The sequence below is a fragment of the Mauremys reevesii genome, linkage group 7 (genome assembly GCF_016161935.1).
Source record: "Mauremys reevesii isolate NIE-2019 linkage group 7, ASM1616193v1, whole genome shotgun sequence".
Lineage (NCBI taxonomy): Eukaryota > Metazoa > Chordata > Testudines > Geoemydidae > Mauremys > Mauremys reevesii.
The window spans coordinates 95,897,218-95,924,066 of NC_052629.1; the positions used below are offsets into that span (position 1 = coordinate 95,897,218).

Below are 26,849 nucleotides of genomic sequence, written 5' to 3' on the forward strand. Positions count from 1 at the left end.
ACACACAGTGAGTTTTTAATTCCAGAGTAGTTTCAGGTTTCATTTAATATTTTCCTAAAACAGCTTTTTTTTTCCTCCCCAGTTTCTGTGTGAAAGACCAGCCACAAAAAGATGAAACTGACTGATTATACTGTGGCAACGAGTGAAACGGACTGGACAGAAAGTGGTATAGGATGCACAAAGTATATTGAAAGGAGACTCTTACCCCTTTGCTTAGTGGGGTCTAAGGAGGATGATGGAATTAGTATTAGACCAAAGTAGTTGTAGGCTGGTGGTACTTTTTGTCTACCTTTACAAAGGCAGTTTTTTACCTTTCTCTCAGCTATGTTGAAGCTAAAATTTGGTAAGGCCAAAAGGGCCCATTAGATCATCTAGTCTGAGCTCCTGTATAGCGCAGACAACAGAATTTCACCCAGTTACCCCTGTAATAAGCCCAGTAACTCACCTATGGTTAAAGCCTGTTTTCCAGCAAGGCATCCAGTCTTGATCTGAAGATGGCAAGAGAAGAAGAATCTACCACTTTCCCTTGGGAGTTTGTTCCAGTGGTTAATCACCTTCATTGTTACAGGGGCACCTTGCTTCTAATTATGAGTACATTTACGAGTGCTCTTTGCAAGCATCTGAGACACAGCAGTGGAGTCCTTCCCCTTTCTAGTGGGATGAGGATTAGTTTAATAGAATGTCCCTGCTTTCCTAGGCAGTTGAATGGGAGCTAAATTGCGTGAGTCATAAGCAAAGCTGCTTGTTTGCTGGTTATTATACTTGACACACAAAATAAGTAATTTCCTCTGTTTTGTATTTCTCTTGAGTATTTTTAACCCCTTTGTAGACCCTGGGTACAGTCAGGAAATAGACCCCCCCACCCCACCCCCTGCAACCAACTCATATGTCACATTTGTCCTGTTCACCAGTCACTATTTGCATGACGTGCCTTGTTTTATGTCTCTGTATAGACACAGAGTAGACCCTATTATAATACAATCAATCTGTGAATGACTGCTTCATGGAGCAGCTGGTACGGGAACCCACAAGGGGAGAGGCGACTCTAGATTTAATCCTGAGTGGAGCGCAGGAGCTGGTCCAAGAGGTAACTATAGCAGGACCGCTTGGAAATAGTGACCATAATACAATAGCATTCAACATCCCTGTGGTGGGAAGAACATCTCAACTGCCCAACACTGTGGCCTTTAATTTCAAAAGGGGGAACTATACAAAAATGAGGGGGTTAGTTAGACAAAAGTTACAAGGTACAGTGACTAAAGTGAAATCCCTGCAAGTTGCGTGGGCCCTTTTTAAAGACACCATAATAGAGGCCCAACTTCAATGTATACCCCAAATTAAGAAAAACAGTAAAAGAACTAAAAAAGAGCCACCGTGGCTTAACAACCATGTAAAAGAAGCAGTGAGAGATAAAAAGACTTCCTTTAAAAAGTGGAAGTCAAATCCTAGTGAGGCAAATAGAAAGGAGCACAAACACTGCCAACTTAAGTGCAAGAGTGTAATAAGAAAAGCCAAAGAGGAGTTTGAAGAACGGCTAGCCAAAAACTCCAAAGGTAATAACAAAATGTTTTTTAAGTACATCAGAAGCAGGAAGCCTGCTAAACAACCAGTGGGGCCCCTTGATGACCAAAATACAAAAGGAGTGCTTAAAGACGATAAAGTCATTGCGGAGAAACTAAATGGATTCTTTGCTTCAGTCTTCACGGCTAAGGATGTTAGGGAGATTCCCAAACCTGAGCTGGCTTTTGTAGGTGACAAATCTGAGGAACTGTCACAGATTGAAGTGTCACTAGAGGAGGTTTTGGAATTAATTGATAAACTCAACATTAACAAGTCACCGGGACCAGATGGCATTCACCCAAGAGTTCTGAAAGAACTCAAATGTGAAGTTGCGGAACTATTAACTAAGGTTTGTAACCTGTCCTTTAAATCGGCTTCGGTACCCAATGACTGGAAGTTAGCTAATGTAACGCCAATATTTAAAAAGGGCTCTAGGGGTGATCCCGGCAATTACAGACCGGTAAGTCTAACGTCGGTACCGGGCAAATTAGTTGAAACAATAGTAAAGAATAAAATTGTCAGACACATAGAAAAACATAAACTCTTGAGCAATAGTCAACATGGTTTCTGTAAAGGGAAATCGTGTCTTACTAATCTATTAGAGTTCTTTGAAGGGGTCAACAAACATGTGGACAAGGGGGATCCAGTGGACATAGTGTACTTAGATTTCCAGAAAGCCTTTGACAAGGTCCCTCACCAAAGGCTCTTATGTAAATTAAGCTGTCATGGGATAAAAGGAAAGGTCCTTTCATGGATTGAGAACTGGTTAAAGGTCAGGGAACAAAGGGTAGGAATTAATGGTAAATTCTCAGAATGGAGAGGGGTAACTAGTGGTGTTCCCCAAGGGTCAGTCCTGGGACCAATCCTATTCAATTTATTCATAAATGATCTGGAGAAAGGGGTAAACAGTGAGGTGGCAAAGTTTGCAGATGATACTAAACTACTCAAGATAGTTAAGACCAAAGCAGATTGTGAAGAACTTCAAAAAGATCTCACAAAACTAAGTGATTGGGCAACAAAATGGCAAATGAAATTTAATGTGGATAAATGTAAAGTAATGCACATTGGAAAAAATAACCCCAACTATACATACAACATGATGGGGGCTAATTTAGCTACAACGAGTCAGGAAAAAGATCTTGGAGTTATCGTGGATAGTTCTCTAAAGATGTCCACGCAGTGTGCAGAGGCGGTCAAAAAAGCAAACAGGATGTTAGGAATCATTAAAAAGGGGATAGAGAATAAGACTGAGAATATATTATTGCCCTTATATAAATCCATGGTACACCCACATCTCGAATACTGTGTACAGATGTGGTCTCCTCACCTCAAAAAAGATATTCTAGCACTAGAAAAGGTTCAGAAAAGAGCAACTAAAATGATTAGGGGTTTAGAGAGGGACCCATATGAGGAAAGATTAAAGAGGCTAGGACTCTTCAGTTTGGAAAAGAGAAGACTAAGGGGGGACATGATAGAGGTATATAAAATCATGAGTGATGTTGAGAAAGTGGATAAGGAAAAGTTATTTACTTATTCCCATAATACAAGAACTAGGGGTCACCAAATGAAATTAATAGGCAGCAGGTTTAAAACAAATAAAAGGAAGTTCTTCTTCACGCAGAGCACAGTCAACTTGTGGAACTCCTTACCTGAGGAGGTTGTGAAGGCTAGGACTATAACAATGTTTAAAAGGGGGCTGGATAAATTCATGGTGGCTAAGTCCATAAATGGCTATTAGCCAGGATGGGTAAGAATGGTGTCCCTAGCCTCTGTTCGTCAGAGGATGGAGATGGATGGCAGGAGAGAGATCACTTGATCATTGCCTGTTAGGTTCACTCCCTCAGGGGCACCTGGCACTGGCCACTGTCGGTAGACAGATACTGGGCTAGATGGACCTTTGGTCTGACCCGGTACGGCCTTTCTTATGTTCTTATGTGAACAGGTCAGTTTGTTGCCCTGAAGAGCTCACCATTTAAATAGACAAAGGGCCGGAGGAGAAACTGAGGCATGGAGAGGGAAAGGGACATGGCAGGTTTATAGAAAGGAAGCCAGGCATCCTGAATTGCAGTCTTTGGCGCAATGCTGCCTGAAAAGGGTCTTCTGTTTCTAGCAGCCATGCAACCTTGCCTCTAAGGTAAATCTAGCTGCTGCCTTTGATCTCACAAGGAACACAGGGAAGGAGGCCTTGCCAAGAATAGAACTGAACTCTGCATCAAGACAGGAGAAAGAATGCAGCCGTGAGCATATGTGATGTGAGGATAGGAAAGTGTCCTCCTATAAACCATTTTATGGGGGGAAATCTAATGAATAAAAAAAGCTCCATTAAGACAACTAGCAAGTTGAGGTGAAGGAAGGAGACATGGTGGGAGCTCTGGGATGCGGTGTTGATGGAATCGGACATGCCCTGGGCACACATTGCGCTGGGGAAAGTGCAGTGGAAACCTTGAGGCATTTAAACACTTGTGTGTTGATCTCCACTCGCCCTCTATGGGAGTGAGTTTGCTTAGATTTTGATTTCCTTTGCATGGCCAGTGGCTCCAGCTGCGCAATGTCATGGAGAGAGCATAGGCCAAGACACATGAGCACCCACCAAGGTGAAATTGATGGACAGGAAGATGCAGTTTAGAAGCACTTCCTGTGGACAATGGACGGCCCTGCGTGATTATACTCTTGTTTGCTGATCCACATCTGCTAGAAAGTAGAGAGGGACATCAGGATGGAGCCACCATCCATTCAGTCTATTTACACTGAACAGGGTGGAGACAGGAAGAGAAGTTGTTAGTGGTAACAGCTGGATGGCCGAGCCCTATTGTGCTAGGTTCTGTGCAAAGGAGATGGCAGCCCTTGGAGAGCTCGCAATTTCTGTATAGATTCATGCACTCTAGGGGCAGAAAGCACTGCTCTGATAATCTAGTCTAAACTGTACACAGAGGCTGTAGATTTTTCCCCCAGAAGCTGTATTAAAGCATGGCATTTTCGAAAGAGATTTAATCCCTTTTGAAAGACTCCAAGTGATGGAGTCCACCACCTCCCTGATGAGCTCTTCCAGTATTTAATCACCTTTATTGCTAGGAAATCATGTCCTATTTCACTGTTAAATTTGTCTAACTTCAACTTCCAGTCACTGGATCTTATGTCTTTATCTGCTAGGCCTGGTCTGCACTACAAACTGAGGCTGACGTAAGTCACCTTGCGTCAACCTATTTATGCATGAGTCTACATTCAACTTTATTTTCCATCAACGTAAGCACCCCATTGCTGCAATGCAGTAACACCACCTCCCCACAAGATGTTGAGCCATGGTCGATATACTGTGGTCTATACAGTGTGAGTGTGGACACTGCCTGGCCTATGGGTGCCCAACAATGACTGCTTTGGTCACAGTTGTGAACTCCACTGTCTAAGGGTCACAGAAACCAGAAGCTCCCCCCCACACACACACTTTAAAACCTCTGTGTATTTTTGAAATGTCTTTTCCTGATTGCCCAGCTTGCCAAGCACATCTAGGAGCTCTCCTTGTTGTGTGCAACTACCTGATTGATGGTGCCAGCTACACACTAGAAGCGCTCCTGCCTGGAGTAGACAGGAGATATTGGATCTCCTGGGCCTGGGGGGAGAAGAGGCTGTGTGTAAACAGCTATGGATCAGCCATAGAAACATGGACATCTGTGAGAAGATTGCACAGGGGATTCAGGCAAAAGGGTATATAGGGGTCAGCAATAGTGCTGTGTGAACGTGAATGACCTGCACCAGTCATACCACAAAAGCCAGGAGTCCCAACAGTTGATCTGGTGCCAAGCTGCGGACCTGCTGTTTTTACAAAGAGCTTCATGCCATACTTAGCAGAGACCCCCACCATCACCTCACAGACCACCATGGATCTCTCAGTGACGCTGGAGACAGAGACCCCTGCCGTGAACATTGAGGAGAAGGGACATGTGGCAGGGTAGGGATCTAGCTATCCCGCAAGCCAGGGCCTTTTCAAGACTCACAAGTGGTCAAGCCAGTCCCACCAGCTGAACACAGATGAGCCTGATCCAAGGGAAGGAACCTTGGGTAAGTGTGTGCGTTCATTCTGCCTTAAAAAGTTTAAATGTGAAGATGGCATCTGGCCCAACCCTAAGCTAGCAGGACACAGGTATTTGCGCTTTTCATTATTTTGCTCATACTAGAAGATGTAATGATACAACAGAGATAGAGTGGTTGTCTGCTTTTCATTCGCCTCTAGGTTTAAGTGGGAGGGAGAGTCATGTGGAGCCATTTGTTTATGTACATAGGGATATCCTTTGTGTCCTGAGAGATCTCATTAAAACTTTCATGAGGTACTCTGCAATCCTCTCCTGAAGGTTTCTAGGGATGGCTGCCATATTTCTTCCTCTGTGGTAGGACACTTTCCCACACAGGTCCACGATGACTTCGGCAGGTACCATTGCAGTCAACAGACTAGTGGCATATGGGCTCAGGCAACTTCGGGATGCCAGCAGCAGCTCTGCTTTCTGTGCCTTTGTCACCCTCAGGAGTGAGATACCCACTAAAATCACCACCACCGGTGGAAAACAGTGCCAGTCTGCAGTGCCATTGCTCTGTACTTGTACTTGTGGAAATAGAGGCCAAATGGTTTTTGTTTTATGCAAACAACTCCCTCCTCACCCCACCACCCCCGTGGTCCGTATTCACCATGGCTGTAGCTGAGCAGTGCTGTGCAGAGCCACTCCAAAGTTGAAATGTCATTGAGAGTGTCTGATTTAAAACTTGTATGGGAGTAAGGGAAGGGAGTTCTGAAAATTCTTTCACCTTCCGTTGTGACCGTAAATCCAATGAAACATCTGTCGTATCTAGAGCTGTTGCTGTTGTCGCCTTGAGGAGTGCCCTCTCCACACCTGTGAAATACTGAGGAGAAGAAAGAAGCAGACTAGGGAGGATCTGTTCAGTGAGATCCTACAATTCAGTGCTGCATCAGACAATGAACAGAAGGCCTGGAGGGTGAATATAACACACAGCCTGGAGAAGGAAAAAGTGGACAGAAGACAGGCCCAGGAGTCCAAACAGGAAAAGGAGAGTGAAATGGAGATGCACCAGGATGTAATGGGGCTTCTCAGGCAGCAAACACAAAGGCTGCAGATTTTAGCTGACCTATAGGATCAACAATCATGGACACGCCATCCTTTGCAGTTCCTGGAGAGCTCCCTGGTAACAGCTCCCTATGCCTCCCAACATTCCATGTGGCATCCTGGGCCGTATCCCTACCCTTCCCACACTCCACTGGGGAACAGTAAGAAGAACCCTGACCTGTGAGAGCCACGGCTGGTGTATATTTGGTAGAGATGGACTGAAATGGACACACACATTTTCTAGCATTCTAATTGTGACATTCTGTTTTGTTAATTTATTTTATAAGTTTGCACTGTATTGGTTTGTAATTGCACATTATCCTTTGCACTGTTTGTTACACAATCCATTTTTATTTTTTGGAAATAATTTCATCTTATTTATTTCATAACATATACAACAGAATGCCTAGTGCTCCTCAAAACACACATTAATTTTAATTGAACAAGACCATAGGTTCAGTGCAAACACATTGTAAGAATGATAAATGTCCAGGAAGCACTGCGTAATTCATAGGTTCTTTAAAAGACAGGGTGATATTTATCATTGTACACCAAGCACTACACAATTCCTCACAACCCCCTAAAACTTCAGGGCCAGGGAGAGCACAGTCCAGCACAGCACATTATTGTGGCAGACCGTTAAAGCCCCCTTTCAAAGCCTCCTTCAGCCACATAGCTCCACATTGAGCTCTTCTAAGGGCTTCTATAGCTGGCTGTTCAAAGTCAGCAGATAGACACTCCACTTTGCCCTCCACTCCAGTGGCAACTTTTCCCCCTTTGGCTCACAGATACTGTGCAGGATGCACCAGGCAGCTGTAGCCATTGGGATATTTTTCTCACTGAGATCTAGTCTAGTGAATAAACGCCACCAGCATCCCTGTAATCTTATGACAGCACATTCACCTGTCATTCTGCCTCTGCTGAGCCTGTCCTTGAATCTTTCCTTGGAGCTGTAAAGGTGGCCAGCGTTACAACTTAAAGAGCCAAGGGAGCAAGAGAGCGGCTGAGTGGTCCCCCAGAATCACTATTGGCATTTCAACAGCACCAGTGGTAACACACTGGTCAGGAAAGAATGTCCCTGCCAGCAGGTTTCTGAACAATTCTGTGTTCTTAAAGATGTGAGGAGCATGCACTTTCCTGATCAGCCCACGTTGATACCAGTGAAGTGCCCTGGTGATCTACCAACACTTGCATAACCATATAAAAATAGCTCTTTCTGTTGATAAACTCTATAGAAAGCATGGCTGGATGCCTTCCTGAAAGATGTTTCAGTCAAGCTGAAATTATTAGGCTCAATACAGGGGTAAGAGAGTGAAATTCTCTGGCCTGTGTTATGTAGGGTTGCCAACTTTCTACTCGTACAAAACTGAACACCCTTGCCCTACCCCTCTGAGATCCCACCCATGCCCCATCCCTTCTCCAAGGGCCCGCCCCCGCTCACTCCATCCCTCCCTCCTGTCGCTCGCTCTCCCCACTCTTGCTTGTTTTCACCTGGCTGGCTCAAGGGGCATGGGTGTGGGAGCAGATGAGGGCTCCGGCTGGGGGTGCAGGCCCTGGGGTGGGGCCAGAAATTAGGAGTTCAGGGTGCAGGAGGAGGCTCCAGGCTGAGGCAGTGGGTTGGGATGCGAGAGGGAGTGAGGGCTCCAGCTGGGGATGTGGGGCCGGGGATGAGGGCTTTGGGGTGTAGGAGAGGGCAGGGGCTGAGGGGTTCAGAGTGTGGGAAGAGACTCTAGGCTGGGGCAGGCGATTGGAGAGAGAGAGAGTGTGTGTGTGTGGGCTCAGGCTGGAAGTGCAGACACGGGTGGGGCTGGGGAAGAGGAGTGTAGAAGGGTGCTCCAGGCTGGGACTGAGGAGTTTGGAGCGGGATCAGGGCTGAGGCAGGGAGTTGGGGCATGGGGTGTGTGTGAGGGCTCTGGCTGGGGGTGCAGGCTTGGATGTGGGACGAGATGAATTTGGGGTGAAGGAAGGGGATCTGGACTGGGGATGAGGGATTTGGAGTATGGGAGGGGGCTCGGTGTGAGGGTTCTGGGTGGCGGTGCAGACACTGGGCTGGGGATGAGGAGTTTGGGGTGTAGGAGGGTGCTCTGGGCTGGGACCAAGGGGTTTGGCAGGCAGGAGGGGGATCAGGGCTGGGGCAAGTGGTTGGGATGCAGGGGAGTAGTGAGGGCTCTGGCTGGGGGTGCGGGCTCTGGGCTGGGATGGGCATGAGGGGTTTGGGGTACAAGAGGGGGCTCTGGTCTGGGACCAAGGGGTTTGGAGGGCAGGGAGGGGGATCAGGGCTGGGGCAGGGGGTTGGGGCCCGGGAGGCGGTCAGGGGTGCAGGCTCTGGGTGGTGCTTACATCAAGCAGCTCCCGGAAGCAGCGGCATGCCCCACCTCCGATTCCTAGGCAGAGGTGCGGCCAGGCAGTTCTGCGCACTCCCCAAGCCCTCTTCTCAGGCGCCGCCCCCACAGCTCCCATTGGCTGCGGTTCCCCGCCAATGGGAGCTGTGGGGGTAGTGCTTGGGACGGGGGCAGTGTGCAGAGCCCCCTGACTGCCCTTATGCATAGGAGCCGGAGGGGCAACATGCCGGCTGCTTCCCAGGAGCCGCATGGCACAGATGCTAGCAGGGAGCCTGCCAGCCCTGCTGCATGGCACTGCCAACCGGACAGTCAGTGGCCCAGTCAGTGGTGCTGACCGGAGCCGCCAGGATCCCTTTTTGACTGAGTGTTCCAGTAAAAAACTGGACACCTGGTAACCCTAGTGCTATGCATTAGGTCAGATTAGATTATTCCTTTTGACCTTAAGATCTATAAATTTCTGCATAATAATCCTCCAGTGTGGGTCTATGTCACCATTAAAGTCCCTGAGTCCTACCACCTCCTTTGTCTTGATCTTTATGGTGCTAGGCACTAGGGCCATGATTTATTTCTGCATGCACTTGATAATGCCCGAGTACATAGTGCTGCCCTTGGGCAAGATGATGTTGGTGTTCAGGTCCTCGTGGATGTAAGTGTCTCATTTCATGATGGAGTTGTAGGTGGTTTCATGTATGCCAGCTGACTCCATGCCTGAGAGGAAAGGGGGAGAAAGCACTGTGGGGCAATCTTTAGGAAGCACATGTTTGTATAGTGTCTAACCCAGAGGTCCTGATTGATGGGTGGGGACCCTAAACCCTACCTAGAGCAGGTAAAAAAAGTTTGATAGAACAATTTTCTGTTAAATGTTTTTTTTCTCAAAATCTAAACATCTTTCTTTCAAACAGAATTTTTTAATGGAAAAAGTTGAAGAGTTTCATTATGACAGTGTTGTTTGGGTTCATTTAATTTTGACTTTGATATTACTAATTTTAATATATAGTATATAATACATTACAATGAATATCAAAATCAAATTTGAAACTAAATGAATCTCAATGACATTGTCACAATGAAATGGTTTGTACATTTCATGTTGACTTAAGATTCATAGATGTTTAAGGGCAGAAGGCACCACTGTGATTATCTGGTCTAATCTGTCTAACCCAGGCCAGAAGATGGCCCTGAAATAGTTCCTGGTGGAATTAGAGCAGTTCTTTTAGAAAAACATCCTATCTTGATGTAAAAATTGCCAGTGATGGAGAATCCACCCTCATCCTTGGTAAGTTGTTCCAGTGGTTAATTACACTCACTGTCAAAAATACACACCTTATTTCCCGTGAATTTGTCTAGTCTCAAATTCCAGCCATTGGATACTGACAGACCATTGATTGGTAAACTGAAGAGCCCTTTGTATTCAAATTTCTCTTCCCCATGAAGCTACTTCAGACTAGGGATCAAGTCACCCATCAACCGTCTCTTTAAACTGAACAGACTGAGCTCCTGGAGTTGCCACTCCATATCTTCATGCTTTGTAGTGATAATATACTATAGTTATACATGTGTTTTATATATATATATATATATATATATATATATATATATAAATAACATTAAAATTTTAATATATCAATGTCATAACTAAATTAATTTTTTTGAATTTTTGTTTCACAGGAAATTTCAAAATTTCATCTTTTCAGTCCAATTTGGAATTACATTTTTTCCAAGATATCTGAATTTCCCATGGGCTGAAAATTCCAGTTCCCAGCAAGTGCTAGCATTGCCACAATACTTTATTTTTATTGTGTGTATTGTGGTAGCACCTAGGAGCCCCAGTCATGGCCCAGGACCCTGTTGTGCTAGCCGCTGTACAGACCTATTAAATTACAAATAAATAATGGGCTGCGGCCTGAAGGCAGGAATCACTGGGCAAGGATCTCTGGTCTGCGTCATGCAGGAGGTCAGACTAGATGCTCAGAATGGTCCCTTCTGAAAATCAATGGATCCGTGCCCCAGCAGGGCAATATTTGGGCATGGACCCTTTTCAAGCCAGCCCATGCTAGTTGCCCCAAGGCCTTGCATATGATACAATAGGTTCCTAGAAGCCAAGGACTGAATAGGGTGACTCCATTCCTGTCTCACCTGTTAGATATTGTCTCTGCAGGGTAAGGGTCATAGATGTTCATGACCAGAAGGAACCAGTATGGTCATGTAGTCTGACCTGCAGCTCACAGGTTGAAGAACTTCACCCAGTCACTCCTCTACTTTAAGCCCATAACTCCTACTTGGAGTAAATTATGTCTGGGGATCTGACAGAGCCGGGGCTAGAACCCAGGGAGTCTTACCTCCCAGATACAATCTGGAGATAAAATCTCCAAGTGATGGACAGTCCATTGGAGCCTGTTTATAGAAGGACTTAGAGCTTGTACCTGTTCTGCCTCCAGGGCTCACAACCCCATGCCTCTCCACTTGGAGAAGACACAGCACCATTAGCTGAAATCCTTTCTGCTTCCTGATATTTACGTCTCTCATGGAGCAGCTCCTCCTTGGCCATAGAAGATCACAGGTACCTTTTGCCCCATTTAAGCTCCTTAAGGATGAGATCTCTGGCTTTCCATAGTGTATGAAAGGGGTCACTTAGTCTTGTTTCCTTACCAAGAGGTCTTTACTGGCTGCATCTGAGAAGGCTTTGACCCTTCCACTGCTGAGGAAGAGGCATCCCCACTCATAGATACTGAATTTTCCCCACCAGGGGGCAGGCAGGGATGGGTGTGAGAGCAGAAAGGGGACAATGTATGGTTTCGGTCAGACTCCTGGCAAGAAAATGCCCTTCAACTTAGTGCCTCTTTACCTGATCCCTCAGGACTTCTGGATTCTATCCTAGCTCTGGGAGGGGAGTGCAGTCTAGTGGGTTAGAGCAGGAGGGGCTGGGAGCTAAATCTGGGTTTGGAGGGGGGTTGGAGCCAGGACTCCTTCATGAACTGGTTAAAACACTTTGAGATCCACAGAGGAAGGTTGCTCTGTGCAGCACCAGCCTGACAACTGGGAGCAGAGAAGCTAGTCCCCCAGGAGGGATGGGCCAACTCAGAAGACTTGGTCGATGTATGGTAGGTCTACCTGGCTTTGCATTGCACAATGCTCACCCCTGCCCACAGCTGTGTCTTCAGCCACCCTTTGCATCTAGCTGTGGCCCAGCCCAGCCCCCTGACTAGTGAAGGAGGGCTGGAAGAGGTAGCAGAAGCACTCATTCCCAATTATGCTTACTTGGCCATCGGGCAGCTTGTAGCCCTTCTTCAGAGACGAGGAGGAGGTGGTTGGGTCCATTTAATTCTCAAAGTCCAAAGCCATGTAATGCAGGTTCTCCTTGATGTCCCACACAATCTCCTCCTTGGTTGCAGAGACAGGGCCCAGGGTGTGGTCAGTCAGGGAGCAGGGTGAAGGATGCAGCAGGGAGCCTGGACACTTAGTAATGGTGCAATCAGAGCTGATAGTGGCTGGCCAACTGCCTGCCCTGTGGACTCCCACCTCAGCTTGGGAGGAAGGTTATGACTCAGCAGAGTGGCAGGAAGATGGGGTTTGGATGGGAGTGTGTCCTGAGAAGTGCTGGGAGAGGACTTGAATTCTGATATCTCCAGGCACCCATGACCCAGAATCCAACCCTGGGGACTGCACTTCAGGTTAGTCTAGAGAATTGGTGGGGGGCCCAAACTGTGTGCTGGGGCTGCAGGAATGGAGGCAGCAGGAAGTATGTGCTGGGTCCACTCCTGCATTTCCCCCCCACTTTCATGTTCTCCAGCTCTGGGGCTACCCCACTGCTTCCCTGAAATCTGAACACTCTGCTCAGTGCAGTCCATGTGCTGAAAGGACCAGAACCCCGCCCAGTGGCAGTAAGAGATATTGCACCCTGCCTGCCTGCAGCAGCTCCAGTGCCCTCCCACACCTCCCCAGACCCAGAAGGCTGCCCCAGTCTCAAGTACTGTATGTCTCTCTCATCCACCCAGCTGCTCTCATGTCCACCAGGAGCCCCCACCTGTGTTGGTGAAGGAATAGCCACATTCGGTCAGGATCTTCATAAGGTAATGGTGGAGCTGCCTTGTCTGCTGTAATAGCATGACCCTAGCATTGGGCAGTGTGAGCACTGGGCACTGAAACTGACTGCTGTGGGGTCTGAGCCCTATGGCAACATATAGAAGGCATCATGCTATGTGGGGAACTGCCCCATGCCCCCAGGTATGATGGAGCATCGGGCACATTTTCAGGAGCACCATGAGAACAGAGTGTGAGCATGTAGTGCAGCACCACCCTAGTTTGGAGTGAGGGAGTTGTGACGGGTTGGATCACAGAAACCCTCTTGGGAGCTGCCACCTGATGTGCCAAGACTACTTCTACCCCTGCTTTCCCTGCCAGCTCGGGACCCCAACACCCTGTCTTGCTGAGCCAGACACACCCATCTGCTCCAACACAGATCTATGGTCTGAATTACTTGCCCCAAAGCTGCAGGTTTACCTGAAAGCAACTCATAGAAGTGTGCTTGTCTTTAACACTCAGATGCCCAACTCCCGAAGGGGTCTAAACCCAAATAAATCCATTTTACCCTGTATAAAGCTTATATAGGGTAAACTCATAAATTTTTCATCCTCTATAACACAGAGAGATATGCCTAGTTGTTTGCTCCCCAGATATTAATACATACTCGGAGTTAATAAGTAAAAAATTATTTTATTAAATACATAAAGTAGGATTTAAGTGGTTCCAAGTAGTAACAGACAGAACAAAGTAAATCACCAAGCAAAATAAAATAAAATGTGCAAATCTATGTCTAATCAAACTAAATACAGATAAGTTCCTCACCAGTTCCAGAATGCTCCCTTTTACAGACTAATCTCCTTTTAGCCTGGGTCCAGCAATCACTCACACACCCCCCTTGCAGTCACTGCCCTTTGTTCCAGTTTACTCCAAGTATCCTGGGGGGTGGAGAGGCTCTCTCCTTAGCCAGCTGAAGACAAAATGGAGGGGTCTCCCAGGGGTTTAAATAGACTTTCTCTTGTGGGTGGAGACCCCCCTCCTCACTCCTATGCAAAGTCCAGCTCCAAGATGGAGTTTAGGAGTCACCTGAGCAAGTCACATGTCCATGCATGACTCACAGTTTTTACAGGTAGCATCCATTGTTTACATGCTACCTTGAACGTCCTCAAGTAGACTTCTTATGTGGACTGGAGCGTTCCAAGATCCATTGTCCTTTAAGTGTTTCTTGATTAGGTACTTAATTTCAACATTCCTTTCTCCAGGAACTGACCAAATGCTCTACTAAGGTTATTTAGAAATCAAGCCAGTACACAGCCAACATTCATAACATTCATAACTTCAAATACAAAAATGATACATGCATACAAATAGGATGAATACCTTCAGTAGATCATAACCTTTGAGATATGTTTCATGGCATATGTAGCATAAAACACATTTAAGCATATTTCCATAAAGCCTTATGAGAGGTACCGTCACATCCTCCCCGAGCTTACTTCCAGAGAATTGGACACTGTACATGGTGGAGGCAGTACATGTAAAATCCCTGTTTGTCTTTGGTCACACTCCTTTTCAGTACCTTTAAACCATATGACATCATTCCTAAGGGTCCTAGCCAGTTTTAGGGTTCCTGGTCCCCAGATGCCTGAAAACAGGTTGGGTGTAATATTGCTAGCAGAATGCAGACAGCAATATCTGTTAAAGTGGAGATGTCTTGGCATTTAGCCACCAATACCATAAGGCGGTGTGCCTCAGTTTCCCCTTCCACACAGCAGCATGGGCCTGTTATGCTTTTGCTGCTATTTCAAGCTTCCAGTCTGTTTACTGGTATAGGCTGAAAAGTAACATGCTTGTGGGGCTGTCTTGTAACCATCCCTAGCATATACAACATTTTCTTCCACAAAGCAGTTATGTCCCACATCTTTAAAGGGTTTACCACTAGTATGAATTCCTTTGTTTTATTCCATAGATGAATTAGCAAAAGACACAAGGTTAACAGGGAATCTACAGTGGACAGGCTTCATTCACTCTATTGCATTTTCCCAGTTCTCTGTGCCCTCTGGTAGACACTCTGATGCAGATTCTTCTGCCTCTTTGGAGAAGGCTTCTAATTCAGGCATGTGTTTGGGTCCTTGGCCAGTAAAGAGTGTACTGCAACCATGCCTGCCCTTGGCCTCTCCCTCTGGAATTTCTCTGGGATGGACCCCACTCCTTTGTGAAGTTCCACCCATGCAAAGATTCCTCCCTCCCCCCCGCCCCTCTTGAAGAGATAGTTCTTCTTCAAGTGCTGTCCCTGTGGGTGCTCCACTCTAGGTGACGGTGCGTCCCGGCGCTGTCGATCGGAGATTTTCGGTAGCAGTGCCTGGTTGGGGCGCATGCACCCAGATGGTATCTCCCGTCTAGTTGGAATCTTCCTGAGTGCGTGTGCCCCACACCCTCCTCAGTTCCTTCTCAACCGTCCTCGGCTGAAGACGGGACTCGGAGCAGTGCTGCCTTCTCTTCCCTGGTATCTATAGGAAACAGTAACAAAGAACATAGAAATAATTATTAATTACTTCCCAGTTGTTTCCCTTCCTTTAGTATAGTTACATAGTTAATTACTTAGTTTAAAAAAAAAAAAAAAGCCGCGGCTCCGACTGCGTGCTCTGCCCCGGTGCCAGGAAGGACGTCGGCACCGAGCCTGCCTTCCGCCCCTGCACCAACAGCAGACCCCCTGTAGGGCACCTCCAACCTGGCTACCTTCACTGAGCGCGAACCTGATCTACAATGGCAAGCAGAGTTCTTCGCACCTCCTTCTCCTTCCCCACTGGAGCCTTTTTCCACCTCAGGCTAAGGTCCGCAGCCTCCAGCCTCAGTTTCCCGACTTCACTCCCTATAAATGAGGCACTCTTGGAACCAGCTGACGCTCTCTGCAAACTCCAGCTTCTTTATTACCAACCTGCAGAAAAGCCGAACATAGATACTATGTTCCTGCTAAGGACGCTGACTTCCTATTTTTTTTTTCCACAACTGAACTCTTTCATTATCAATGCAGTCGCACAAAGAACGAAACAGCCACAATATCAGTCCACCCCGCAAGACATGGACCTTAAACGCCTTGACGTCTTGTGTCGCAAGGTTCACACATCCTCCACTCTACAATTCTGAATCGCAAACTACCTTGCACTCCTTGCCAGGCATGACTTTGATAACTACAATAAACTTTTGAATTCGCCTCTTACATTCCAGAGGACAGGACAGCGGGCTTTAAATCAATTCTGAGCGAGTGCCAATTGATTTCCAGAACAGCCCTACAAGCCTCTTTAGACACGACAGACACAGCAGCCCGTACAACTGCACCGGCTGTGGTTATGCGCAGATCTTCATGGCTTTCTGCATCTGGCATCCCTAAAGACCTGCAGAACAAAGTGGAGGACTTCCCCTTTGATAAACATAAACTGTTTTCTTTAAAACAAACAAAAAAAAACCACCTGATGAACTACTTCATACAATGAAAGATTCTAGAGCGACACTGCGCACCCTGGGCATTCACCCATCTCTTCCCAGGGGTCAACAATATCAACCCAAACCTTACCACATAAATAGGAATCACGCTAGACCCCCTAAGCGCAGACAAAATCAAGCTCAAGCAACCACTTCCCATCCATCTGGGAATAAACAACAATTTTAAAAGGTTGGTTCAGGGTCTGTGCGACCACTCCTTGATTCCACAGCCTATTTGCTCATTTTGCCACCGCCTCCAGAGTTTCCAACATGCCTGTCAGCAAATTACACAGGACCACTGAGTCCTCGAGATAGTTCAGTCCGGTTACTCTAGCCCATTCATATCCTATCCTCCTCACCTTCCCCGTCCCTCTTCAGGGACCCCTCTCGTGAGCACCTGCTTCGCGCAGAAGTTGCTTATCTTCTACAGCTAGGCGCAGTGGAGCCTGTGCCAATGCTACATCCAGGGAAAGATTTCTACTCCCATTACTTCCTGACCCAGAAAAGGACTGGGGGCTGGAAGCCTATACTAGACTTACGCCAACTGAACAAATTCACGAGGATACAAAAATTCAAAATGGTCACACTGGCCACATTAATTCCTGCACTAGATCAAGGGGACTGGTTTTCAGCCCTCGACCCACAGTACGTCTCTTTTCATATATCAATTCATCCAGCTCTCAGACGCTTTCTAAGCTTCACAATCGGTCACAACCATCTCCAATACGGAGTTCTTCCTTTCGGCCTCTCCACAGCGCCAGGAGTTTTTTTCCTAAATTCTAGCTGTACTCGTGGCTCACCTCCACAAACATGGGGTCACGCAGTTCCCCTACCTGGACGATTGCCTCATCAAGGGCAACTCCTATGGCGAGACACTCCAAGCTACGCTTTCACTATCGCCCTCTTTCACAGCCTAGGCCTCCAAATAAACGCCCAAAAATCCACCCTGACACCTACACAACAGATTGAGTTCCTCGGAGCTCATCTCAACTCAATCCATAGCAGAGCCTTGCTCCCATATCACAGATTCCTCGCTATCACGCAGCTCAAACACACGCTCTCTATTCATCCAAGGACATAGGCAAGACTCTGCCTACAGCTCCTTGGTCATATGGCAGCCACCACCTTCATACTCCAGTACGCCAGGCTGCACATGAGATGTCTTCAGGGCTGGCTCAATTCCAATTTCAAACCCAACAGACACACCTTAGGGATGTTGTTAACTCTGCCTCCCAACTTTCTAGCTTCCCTACAGTGGTGGACAAGACCAGAGAACCTCTACACTAAGGTTTCCTTCCAGAACTGATCCCCAGCACTTGTGTTCACCACGGACGCTTCCCTAATTGGTTGTGGAGCGCATTTAGAGGGACACAGGGCACAAGGCTAGTGGTCTGCATCAGAGTCGCACCTACACATAAATCTCTTATTGCTCAGAGCTGTGAGATGAGCGTGCCTTCATTTTCTTCCCCTCATAAAGAACAAATACCTGCGAGTCTTAACAGACAACATAGCATGTATGTACTACATCAACAGACAAGGGGGAGCACGCTCACATTCTCTTTGCATGGAAGCCATCCGTCTACGGAATTGGTGTATATAACGTCAAATACAGACCACCGCTTCCTACCTGCCAGACTGCCACAACACTACTGCCAACGCACTCGGCAGGCACTTCTCCACAGAACACGAGTGGGAACTGCACAATACTTCAACAGCTCTTCTCCCTCTGGGGCACCGCGTCAGTAGACCTCTCTGCCACAACTCAGAACCGAAAATGTCCCCAGTTTTGCTCCAGAGTGAGATTCAGAACTGCATCCCCAGGAGACGCATTCCTCATCCCGCGGAACACCTCTCTCCTGTACACCTTCCACCAATCCCTCTGCTACACAGGGTTCTTCGGAAGATTGTGGAACATAAGGACCGGGTCATACTTATTGCCCCGGCTTGGCTGAGACAGACGTGGTATCCCTACCTACTCTGCATGTCCTCCCGTCACCCACGGGCTCTCCCCAACAGGCCAGATCTCCTTTTCCAGAACAATAGACTGGCTCTTTACCCTGAGCTCCTCAAGCTCCACCTCACAGCGTGGTTCCTTCATGGTTCCAAACCCATGAACTAGCCTGTTCTGAGCAAGTCCGATATGTCTTCCTGCACAGTAGGAAAGACTCCACTCATAAAACCTACCCGCAGAAGTGGAAGAATTTCGCCCTCTGGTGCTTACGTAATCACTTAGTGCCCAATATGGTAACCCTCCCTATAATTCTAGACTACCTCTTGGAACTAAAACAAGACGGACATTCGCTCAGCTCCACCAAAGTGCACCTGGTGGCACTTACCACCTTCCATGACCTCTTAGCAGGTTATTCACTCTTTACTCACCCAACCATAAAACGATTTCTCACAGCCCTGCAAAACCTCTACCCTGAAATTCACCCAATAGCTGCTTCATGGAATCTTAACCTCGTTCTATATGCTCTCATGAAGCCTCCATTTGAGCCCTTGGCTACCTCCTCTCATCTCCATATATCCATGAAGGTGGCTTTCTTAGTTGCCATAACATCGGCAAGGAGAGTAGGTGAAATGAGTGCCCTGATGGCCCACTCTCCCTACACAATCTTCTCCAAAGACAAAGTCACTTTGAGACCACATCCTAAATTTCTTCCTAAAGTGGTATCTACCTTCCACCTCAACCAACCTATATACTTACCTACTTTCTATCCCGAACCTCACAAGACTCCACAAGAGGCAACCCTGCATACTCTCGATGTCAGGCGAGCAATTGCCTTTTATTTAAACAGGACTAAACCATTTTGCAAGTCTCCGCGACTCTTTGTTTCCATTACCGAAAAAATCAAACGGTATGGCTATCTCTAAACAACGTCTGTCCAAGTGGATCTCTGACTGCATCAGATCCTGTTACCGTGCGAAGAATCTTCAACCGCCTGAAGGCGTTAGAACTCATTCCACTAGAGCCATGTCGGCATCCATTGCCTTCTTACACAATGTTCCCATTCCTGGTATCTGCAAAGCGGCTACATGGTCATCTAAACACATGTTTGCAAAACACTATGCTCTAACGCAAAACACCGCGGCAGACACAATAGTAGGTCATACAGTACTATCTTCAGTACTCCCTGCCGTATCTCCAAAGTCCCACCAACCGTAGTGGGTACTGCTACACATTCACCTAGAGTGGAGCACCCACAGGGACAGCACTCGAAGAAGAAGAGAAAGTTACTCACCTTGCAGTAACTGAGGTTCTTCGAGATGTGTGTCCCTGTGGGTGCTCCACTCCCCGCCCTCCTCCCCTCTACTTTGGAGTACTAAGATTACTCTCCACGGTAGAGAAGGAAATGAGGAGGGTGTGGGGCGCACGCACTCAGGAAGATTCCAACTAGACGGGAGATACCATCTGGGTGCATGCGCCCCAACCAGGCACTGCTACCGAAAATCTCCGATCGACAGCGCCGGGACGCACCGTCACCTAGAGTGGAGCACCCACAGGGACACACATCTCAAAGAACCTCAGTTACTGCAAGGTGAGTAACTTTCTCTTTTATCTCTTACAAGTGTAGCAAAAACAACATCTTTCAATGGGGTGCTCTGGACCCCTTTGGGCATCCCATTTTCTGTTCCCAACAGGTCAGCTGAATGCCCCCCCCCCAGGAGACCTGACCCCCAGGTTTCCCTTAAAACCTGATCCACAGGAGAGGGGGCTGGCATTTTAAATCCAGACTTTTCACCCTCCTCCTGGAAAAGTCCCTTTCTACAAAAGGTGGGTGGACTCTCTGGCCCACTCTCACCTTCCATCTGGGCTCCGCTCTGGGTCAGACACTCCTGTGTCCCCCGAAAGGGAAGGTGACCCTGGTCCAGCTGTGGGCTCATAGCTACCAGCTATGGCAGACTCTTCACTGGCTAGCAAAATCCCCCCCTTTTCACTCAGGTTGGGTTTGCTTCCAGCTACAGAGATCTTGGGGTCTGTTTCCACCGCAGTGATCACCAGGATCCCAACTTCCACCTTTGGGACACACACACACCCCTCTGTGCACTCCACCGTGGGCCCTGCTCCCTGCTGACCTGCAACTTCCTGGCAGTCAGCAGCTGTGGTGGCCTTCCTGTTACATGATGGTACATCCCCCTCCCCCGGGGAGATGATTACGGCTCAGGAGCTGGCTTTGTCCAGACCCTCCCTCTGGAACTTTCCTTGAGCCCTGGGGCTACAGGAACTGGCCACAACCATCCCTGCTCCCAAAGCTTCATTCTTTACTGCTGCAGAGGAATCCCTGGCTTTTAGCACACAATCCCTTCTCAGCCCTGGGACAGATTCTGCCACACTAAAGAAATCATTCCCTCGTAGAAACGGTGCAAAAATTGTGTGCCACCATTGCAACAGTCAGTTCAGCCTGCAAATCTTGTTTGCATGTGTACTTTAGCTAAAGGTGCAAAGACTTTGTAACCCCCTACCAGCTCTAATTCTGCCATTTTATCTGGCAACAAATCCTTCTCCTGGATCAGGTCCCTCCTGACCAAAAAATTCTCGGCACCTGTGTCCCTCAATCCAAGAAGCACTTCACCGTTAATTTTAAAAGCGTGCATATGCTCATTGCTTGGTTGTGTGGAAGCGAGCTTTACAAATCCTGTGTGGAAAGAGGCCACAGCCTGGCTCTGAGAAGCCGCAGCTTCATGTGTTACTTGTTGCCTGTTTCCACTCATCAAGGGACATGTATTCCTCAGGTGCTCGGTTGACTTACAATCATAGCACCTCTTGGGCTCCTCTGCTTGAACAGGAAATTTGGGATGAGTACCAGGGGAATGGGGAGGTGAGCGCCCAGCCTCCTTTTTCCCAGGGGTAAAACGGTGATTCTGCTTTCCCCCGACCCTGTATCCCTCTGCCAGTGGTTTATGTTTGATTGCAGCTTGTGCTTGCTCATAAGAGTCTGCATACCCAGCTAATTCACCCACTGCATTTACCTTTTTGTCCCACAAATACTGTTTTACATCATCACTGCACATATTCAGGAAGTGTTCCTGAGTAACCAGATCACACATCCCTTCAAAGCTTGTAATACCTTTCCCCCCCACCCCCGCACCCACTTATCTACCAAATCTCTCATTTCATTGGCATAAGCCACATTACTCAATCCAGATCCCCTCTTAAGACTCCTGAATGTAACCCTGTAGGTTTCAGGTGTAACCTGAAACTGTTTCAAAACCAGATCCTTACATTTATTATAGTTTGAATCATCATCAATAGGCATCTTATTGAATATGTCCAGAGCTCTGCCAGTCAATTTTGCTATCAATATGGTCATCCTTTGATCTTCAGGGATGGCATGGAGGGTGCACAGTCTCTCGAAGGTGATGAAATATTTGGCAATATCGCTGCATTACTCATACTGTGGACACAGTCACTCCCATTAATGGATTTTTGGGGAAGTGGAGCCAGCAGGTGGAGGGTGTTGTCTCTTCGACTCCATTACAGCCAGTTCATGCTTCTGGGCCTCCCTCTGGGCCTCCCTAGCTCTCTCATGGGCAGCCTCTTCCCTCACTTTTTCTGCCTACATAGGTCTCTTGTGGGCAGCTGCCTCTGCCTCCACCCTTGCTGTCTCTGCCTCCATAGCTCTCTTGTGGGCGGCCGCCTCACTCTCCATCAGTCTTTTATGTTCATTTTCTTTCTCTTTTGCTTCCAGTCTAGCCAGCTCTAGTTTGTTAGCTGCTTCACTGGTACTCATTTTCCAGCTTTCTTCTGCTGGGCCACACCCCCTCTGCAGTTCACTGAAACTGGGATGCACTCAGCTCAGTGTTCAGACTTTATTTTGCTTCCTTTTCTGTCCCTAATTCTCTTACCCGAAATAAGCAAACAGAAAATAACAAACCAGTAACCACTTTGTCTCCAGCCACCACACTTAAAATGCACTTAAAATCACTACCAGTACCTCAAAGCAATCAGCTGTGCACAGGTCCTGCTCAACCACACCACTGTGACGGGTTAGATCACAGAACCCTACTTGGGAGCTGCCACCTGATGTGCCAAGTCTACTTCTACCTCTGCTTTCCCTTCCAGCTCAGGACTCCAACACCCTGTCTTGCTGAGCCAGATACTCCCATCTGCTCCAACACAGACCCAGGGTCTGAATTACTTGCCCCAAAGCTGCAGGTTTACCTGAAAGCAGCTAACAGAAGTGTTCCTGTCTTTAACACTCAGATGCCCAACTCCCAATGGGGTCTAAACCCAAATAAATCCGTTTTACCCATAAAGCTTATGCAGGGTAAACTCATAAATTGTTCGCCCTCTATAACACTGATAGAGAAATATGCACGGCTGTTTGCTCCCCCAGGTATTAATACTGAGTTAATACCTGGGGGAGCAAACAGGGCCAGGCAGGCCACCATGCATCTGGCGACTGCTGGTTTGTAAATAGTGCCCTCGCATTGTGCGGAGCTAAGGTGACCAGATGTCCCGATTTTATAGGGACAGTCCCGATATTTGGCTCTTTTTCTTATAGGCGGAGCAGGGCTGCCCCTGCCATGCCATGCCCCATTACTCTGGATGGCCCCTTGCTCTGGGGACTGACCTTCCTGCACCATGCTCCATTGCCTCCATCCCCGGCTCGTACTACAGGAGGTGAAGGCCGCTTTGCCGCCTGCTGCTCGGGCTTACCTCGACCGGGTCCTGCGTGAGGGCACGCCCCGCCCACCCCCCACCCCGAGCCCTCCGGACCTCTTCATCGGGCCCCTACCCCGTGGACCCGACCGGCCCCCCCGCCCCTTCTCCGCCAGCCGGCTGCACGATCTGCAGCCGGTCCGTTTCCAAACCGCGCCAAGGAAGCAGCTCTATGCGCTCGTGCTCCACACCCTTCACTTCCTCACCCTCGTGTCCCGCCCCGACACCAAGTGGCGGGACCTCCTGCCACCTCTGGAGGGTGAGGAGCCCCGGTGGGCCAGCCTGTACTCCACCCTGGTCCCGAGGCCCGTCGGGGATATCAGTTGGCGGCTCCTCCACGGGGCCGTGAGCACGGGCGTGTACTTGGCGCGGTTTACCCCTGTCCCGGACACCTGCCCCTTCTGCGGCGTGAGAGAGACCCTGGCGCACATTTACATAGAGTGCGCCAGGCTGCAGCCCCTCTACCGGCTCCTCACTAATATCCTCTTGCGTTTCTGGCTGCACTTTTCCCCCCACCTCCTTCTCCATGCACTCCCTATCCGTGGCCCCACGAAGTCGCGGGACCTCCTGGTCAACCTCCTCCTCGCCCTGGCAAAAATGGCCATCTACGCGACCAGGGAGAGGCGGTTGGCCAATGGAGACTCCTGCGACTGTGGGGCTTGTTTCCGGTCCCTCGTCCGCTCACGTCTCCGGGCGGAGTTCCTCTGGGCGACGTCCGCTGGCTCCCTTGACGCCTTCGAGGAGCAGTGGGCGCTGTCCGGGGTTCTCTGCTCGGTGTCACCGTCAGGCTCCCTTCTTATGACCCTTTGACCACACTCCTGTCCCTGTTCTTTTATTAGTTGTCCCCCGCAATTAGTGGGTTTCTGAGGCTCTGTGGCACCTCCCCTTAGGCTGGGGGGGGTTCTGTTAGCATGGGGCGGGCTCGCCCGCCCCATTTCCTGGAAACCCAATAGATCCATTGCCTCCATGGGGACCCACAAAAAGTTAATCTGGCCCTGACTGAGAGGGGTGTTGTGCGGTGGTGGGCTGCCCCAGGGGGTAACATTGGGCATGCCCCCCCCCAGTGCTGTGATGGGGATACTATGCAGTGGGACAGGGGCATCCTGGGCCCTATGTTCAGCGTGGGGCCCCCAGTGCTGTGATGGGGCTTTGTGCCTCTGCACTAGGTTGGGTGTGGGGAATATCCCTGACTCTGCTGTTACCCAGTGGGGTGGGGGTCCATGTGGGGAGTGCCTTGGCCCCCTGGCTGACATGGGGGGGTGCCCTGTGGTTGGGGGGCACCTTGGTCGCCACATGGGACTGGGGAGGAGCCATGTAGTGCAGGGGGTGCCAGGACCCTGGCTGGGGCAGCTGCACCATGTATGGGCATGCCCTAAATCCCATATTGGTTTGGGGGGTATACAGTGGGGGGATCACTCTAGCACCGGATTGACAGGGGGAAAAAACACCCCAAGCCTCCTCAACCATGGCGTGAACTCAAGGATCTGACGCCATTGGAGGGATTTGGACCAATTTGTTGGGCGGGGTTATTCCCTACATGACCCCGCCCACCGGAAGTGACATCACACCAGAAAATGATCAGGCCACTTCCCGTCCCTGTCCTTTATAGCCAGCCCTTTTTCCTCCGTCACTTCCGACCCGGCTGCCATCTTGCTTGTGAGGGACCCACTGCCGCTATGTCTGTGTTCCCGGTACTCCGCGCGCTGCTCCGGCCCCGCCTCGCGCCGCCCGCTCGCGCCCTGCACTCGTACCCGCCGGAGAGTCGCGTGGGGCCGCTGGTGAGGGGAGGGGGTCCGGGGCCGCTAGCGCGGCAGGAGGGAGCCGGGCTCGGGGCTGGCCCCGCTCTGCAGCGCGGAGGCTGCGGCCTGGAGAGAGAAGCGGAGCCTGCCGGGGCTTCGCGGGGCCTGGGGTGGGGACGGGGCCCCTGCTGGCCCAGCTGCTGTGTCCTCTCACCTGAGCTCTGCCTCCTTCTCCCCTTCGCAGGAGACTGTCATCAGCCTGGGAGCCTTCTTCCTGGCCTTCATGGTCCCGTCGGGCTGGATCCTGAGCAACATGGAGAGCTACAAGAAGCGCGACTGAGCGAGCGGGGTCTGATCCGCGCCGGCTGCCCGCACCCGGCTGGACTCCCCTGCGTCCTGGGCGGGGCTCGCCCCTGCCCCCACATTCCGCACTCGGCCCCTGGGGCAGCTAACTTATTCCATGGCCCCATGTGGAGCAGCGGGGTTGCTGCCATGGTGGGGTGACTTAAATCTGTTACAATAAACCCTGTTACAGACACTTAGCTTTGAATCTCTGCCTCTTCTTCCCTGGTCATGAACCCTGGGGGGTAGGCCCTGCACCAGATCAAATGGTTCCATCTACTTTCCTCCTTTCTTGGGGAGGGGAGACTTGTACCCTCTGGTACCTGGTGCCTTCCCAGGGCCTTACATCTAGATGTAAATGGGCAAGGGGACAGCAGCCCCAGGATGCACTTGGAGTGTGCATTGGCCTTTAACTTATATGGACCCTTTGATGTTTTGTCCTTGGCCCTGTCAAGTTTCCTGTGGGTTCAACTGATGGGTGGGGTGGGGGCTGCTGGTGCTTAATCCCACAGTACCAACTCCCCCTGGAGAAAGGAGGTGATTTGTTAGGAATGCAGCCCTTAGACAAATCATCGGCTCACTGGTGTGGGATGAAGGCACCTCCTGATTGTTATGGTCTTCAGCTGCTGGGTGAGCATGCAGGATTCCTGGGTTCCATGGCCAGCTTGGCTAGTGCTGATCTGTGAATAGTCATATCACCACTGCAAATATAGGGAAACAGGGTACAGAGAGGGGACAATTCTACCCATGCTGTGTCAATATTTAAAACATTAGGCCAGCTCAGAAGTTGCTCTAGCTCTTAACTTTCCCTCTAGCAGGTTAAGAGCTATGGCAGATGGAAGCCTTTTTTAGCCTCAAGCTGACCCCCCACCCCCCCTTGTTCACACCCACCTCTAGGGGAGAAGCCAGTCAGGAAAGGCTGAGGCTTGTTGACCCTGGCTGGGGGTAGGGATCAGATGAAAAGGGCCAGAGGTGGGGGATCAAGTGCTTGCAACCCCAGCAGGGGGAAGGATCCCCCTTGAGGTGACTTAATTCTTAATGGGCTGCTCTTGTGGTTAGGGTGCTGGCTTGCCAGAGGATGGGTGTTGTCTGTGTACCCCTTTTCCCAATACACTGGGGCTGAGTACAGTGGGCTGTCCTTTCCTTTTAAGATGTCCCATGCTGGGGTAGGTTGGAATTGTATGGGACCTCCCAGCCTCTACTATAGAGGAGATAGGAACTTTGCTATACCCTGCTGCTTTGCCCCAGCAGCAGAGAATTAACCTGAGGGCAAAATTCCTCTCCCTTATGCTGTTTCAGTTGCACTCAGTGACCTTAACTTCTGTACTGAACAGCAGCTCTACTCCAGAAGCTGCTCCTGGGCTCCTCATAAGCTGTGCTGTCAGGATAACCCAGCAGTAACAAGGGCAGTCCTACTCAACTAGTTATCACTGCCCCATAGTATGTGGAAGTCCTGGGCTGTGGCAGGGCAGCTAAGCATGAAGGATGCCATGGGGTCATCTGTTAATGCAGGAGGCAGCAGTAGCAGCTTTTCCACCGCACTCCTGTCCCTGTTCTTTTATTAGTTGTCCCCCGCAATTAGTGGGTT

The 26,849-nt window shown here is 49.2% G+C and overlaps 1 protein-coding gene and 1 long non-coding RNA gene across 4 annotated transcripts in view; both read left to right on the top strand.

Annotated features, from left to right (window-relative positions):
• Positions 1 to 5,260, top strand: part of NAA40 (N-alpha-acetyltransferase 40, NatD catalytic subunit) — a 35,302-nt gene extending 30,042 nt beyond the window's left edge. For 2 of the 3 annotated variants that reach the window (XR_005601340.1, XR_005601343.1), the window contains 2 exons: positions 83 to 1,087; positions 4,711 to 5,260. The gene's annotated coding sequence lies outside the window, so the exon portion shown is untranslated. The remainder of the gene's footprint in view (positions 1 to 82; positions 1,088 to 4,710) is intronic. The other variant, XR_005601341.1, reaches the window with a different exon arrangement.
• Positions 5,261 to 24,795: 19,535 nt separating this feature from the next.
• On the top strand, positions 24,796 to 25,548 carry LOC120369025. The gene is made up of 2 exons (XR_005582896.1): positions 24,796 to 24,958; positions 25,164 to 25,548. It is a non-coding gene; the product is annotated as an uncharacterized LOC120369025 (long non-coding RNA).
• The last annotated feature ends 1,301 nt before the right edge of the window (positions 25,549 to 26,849 follow it).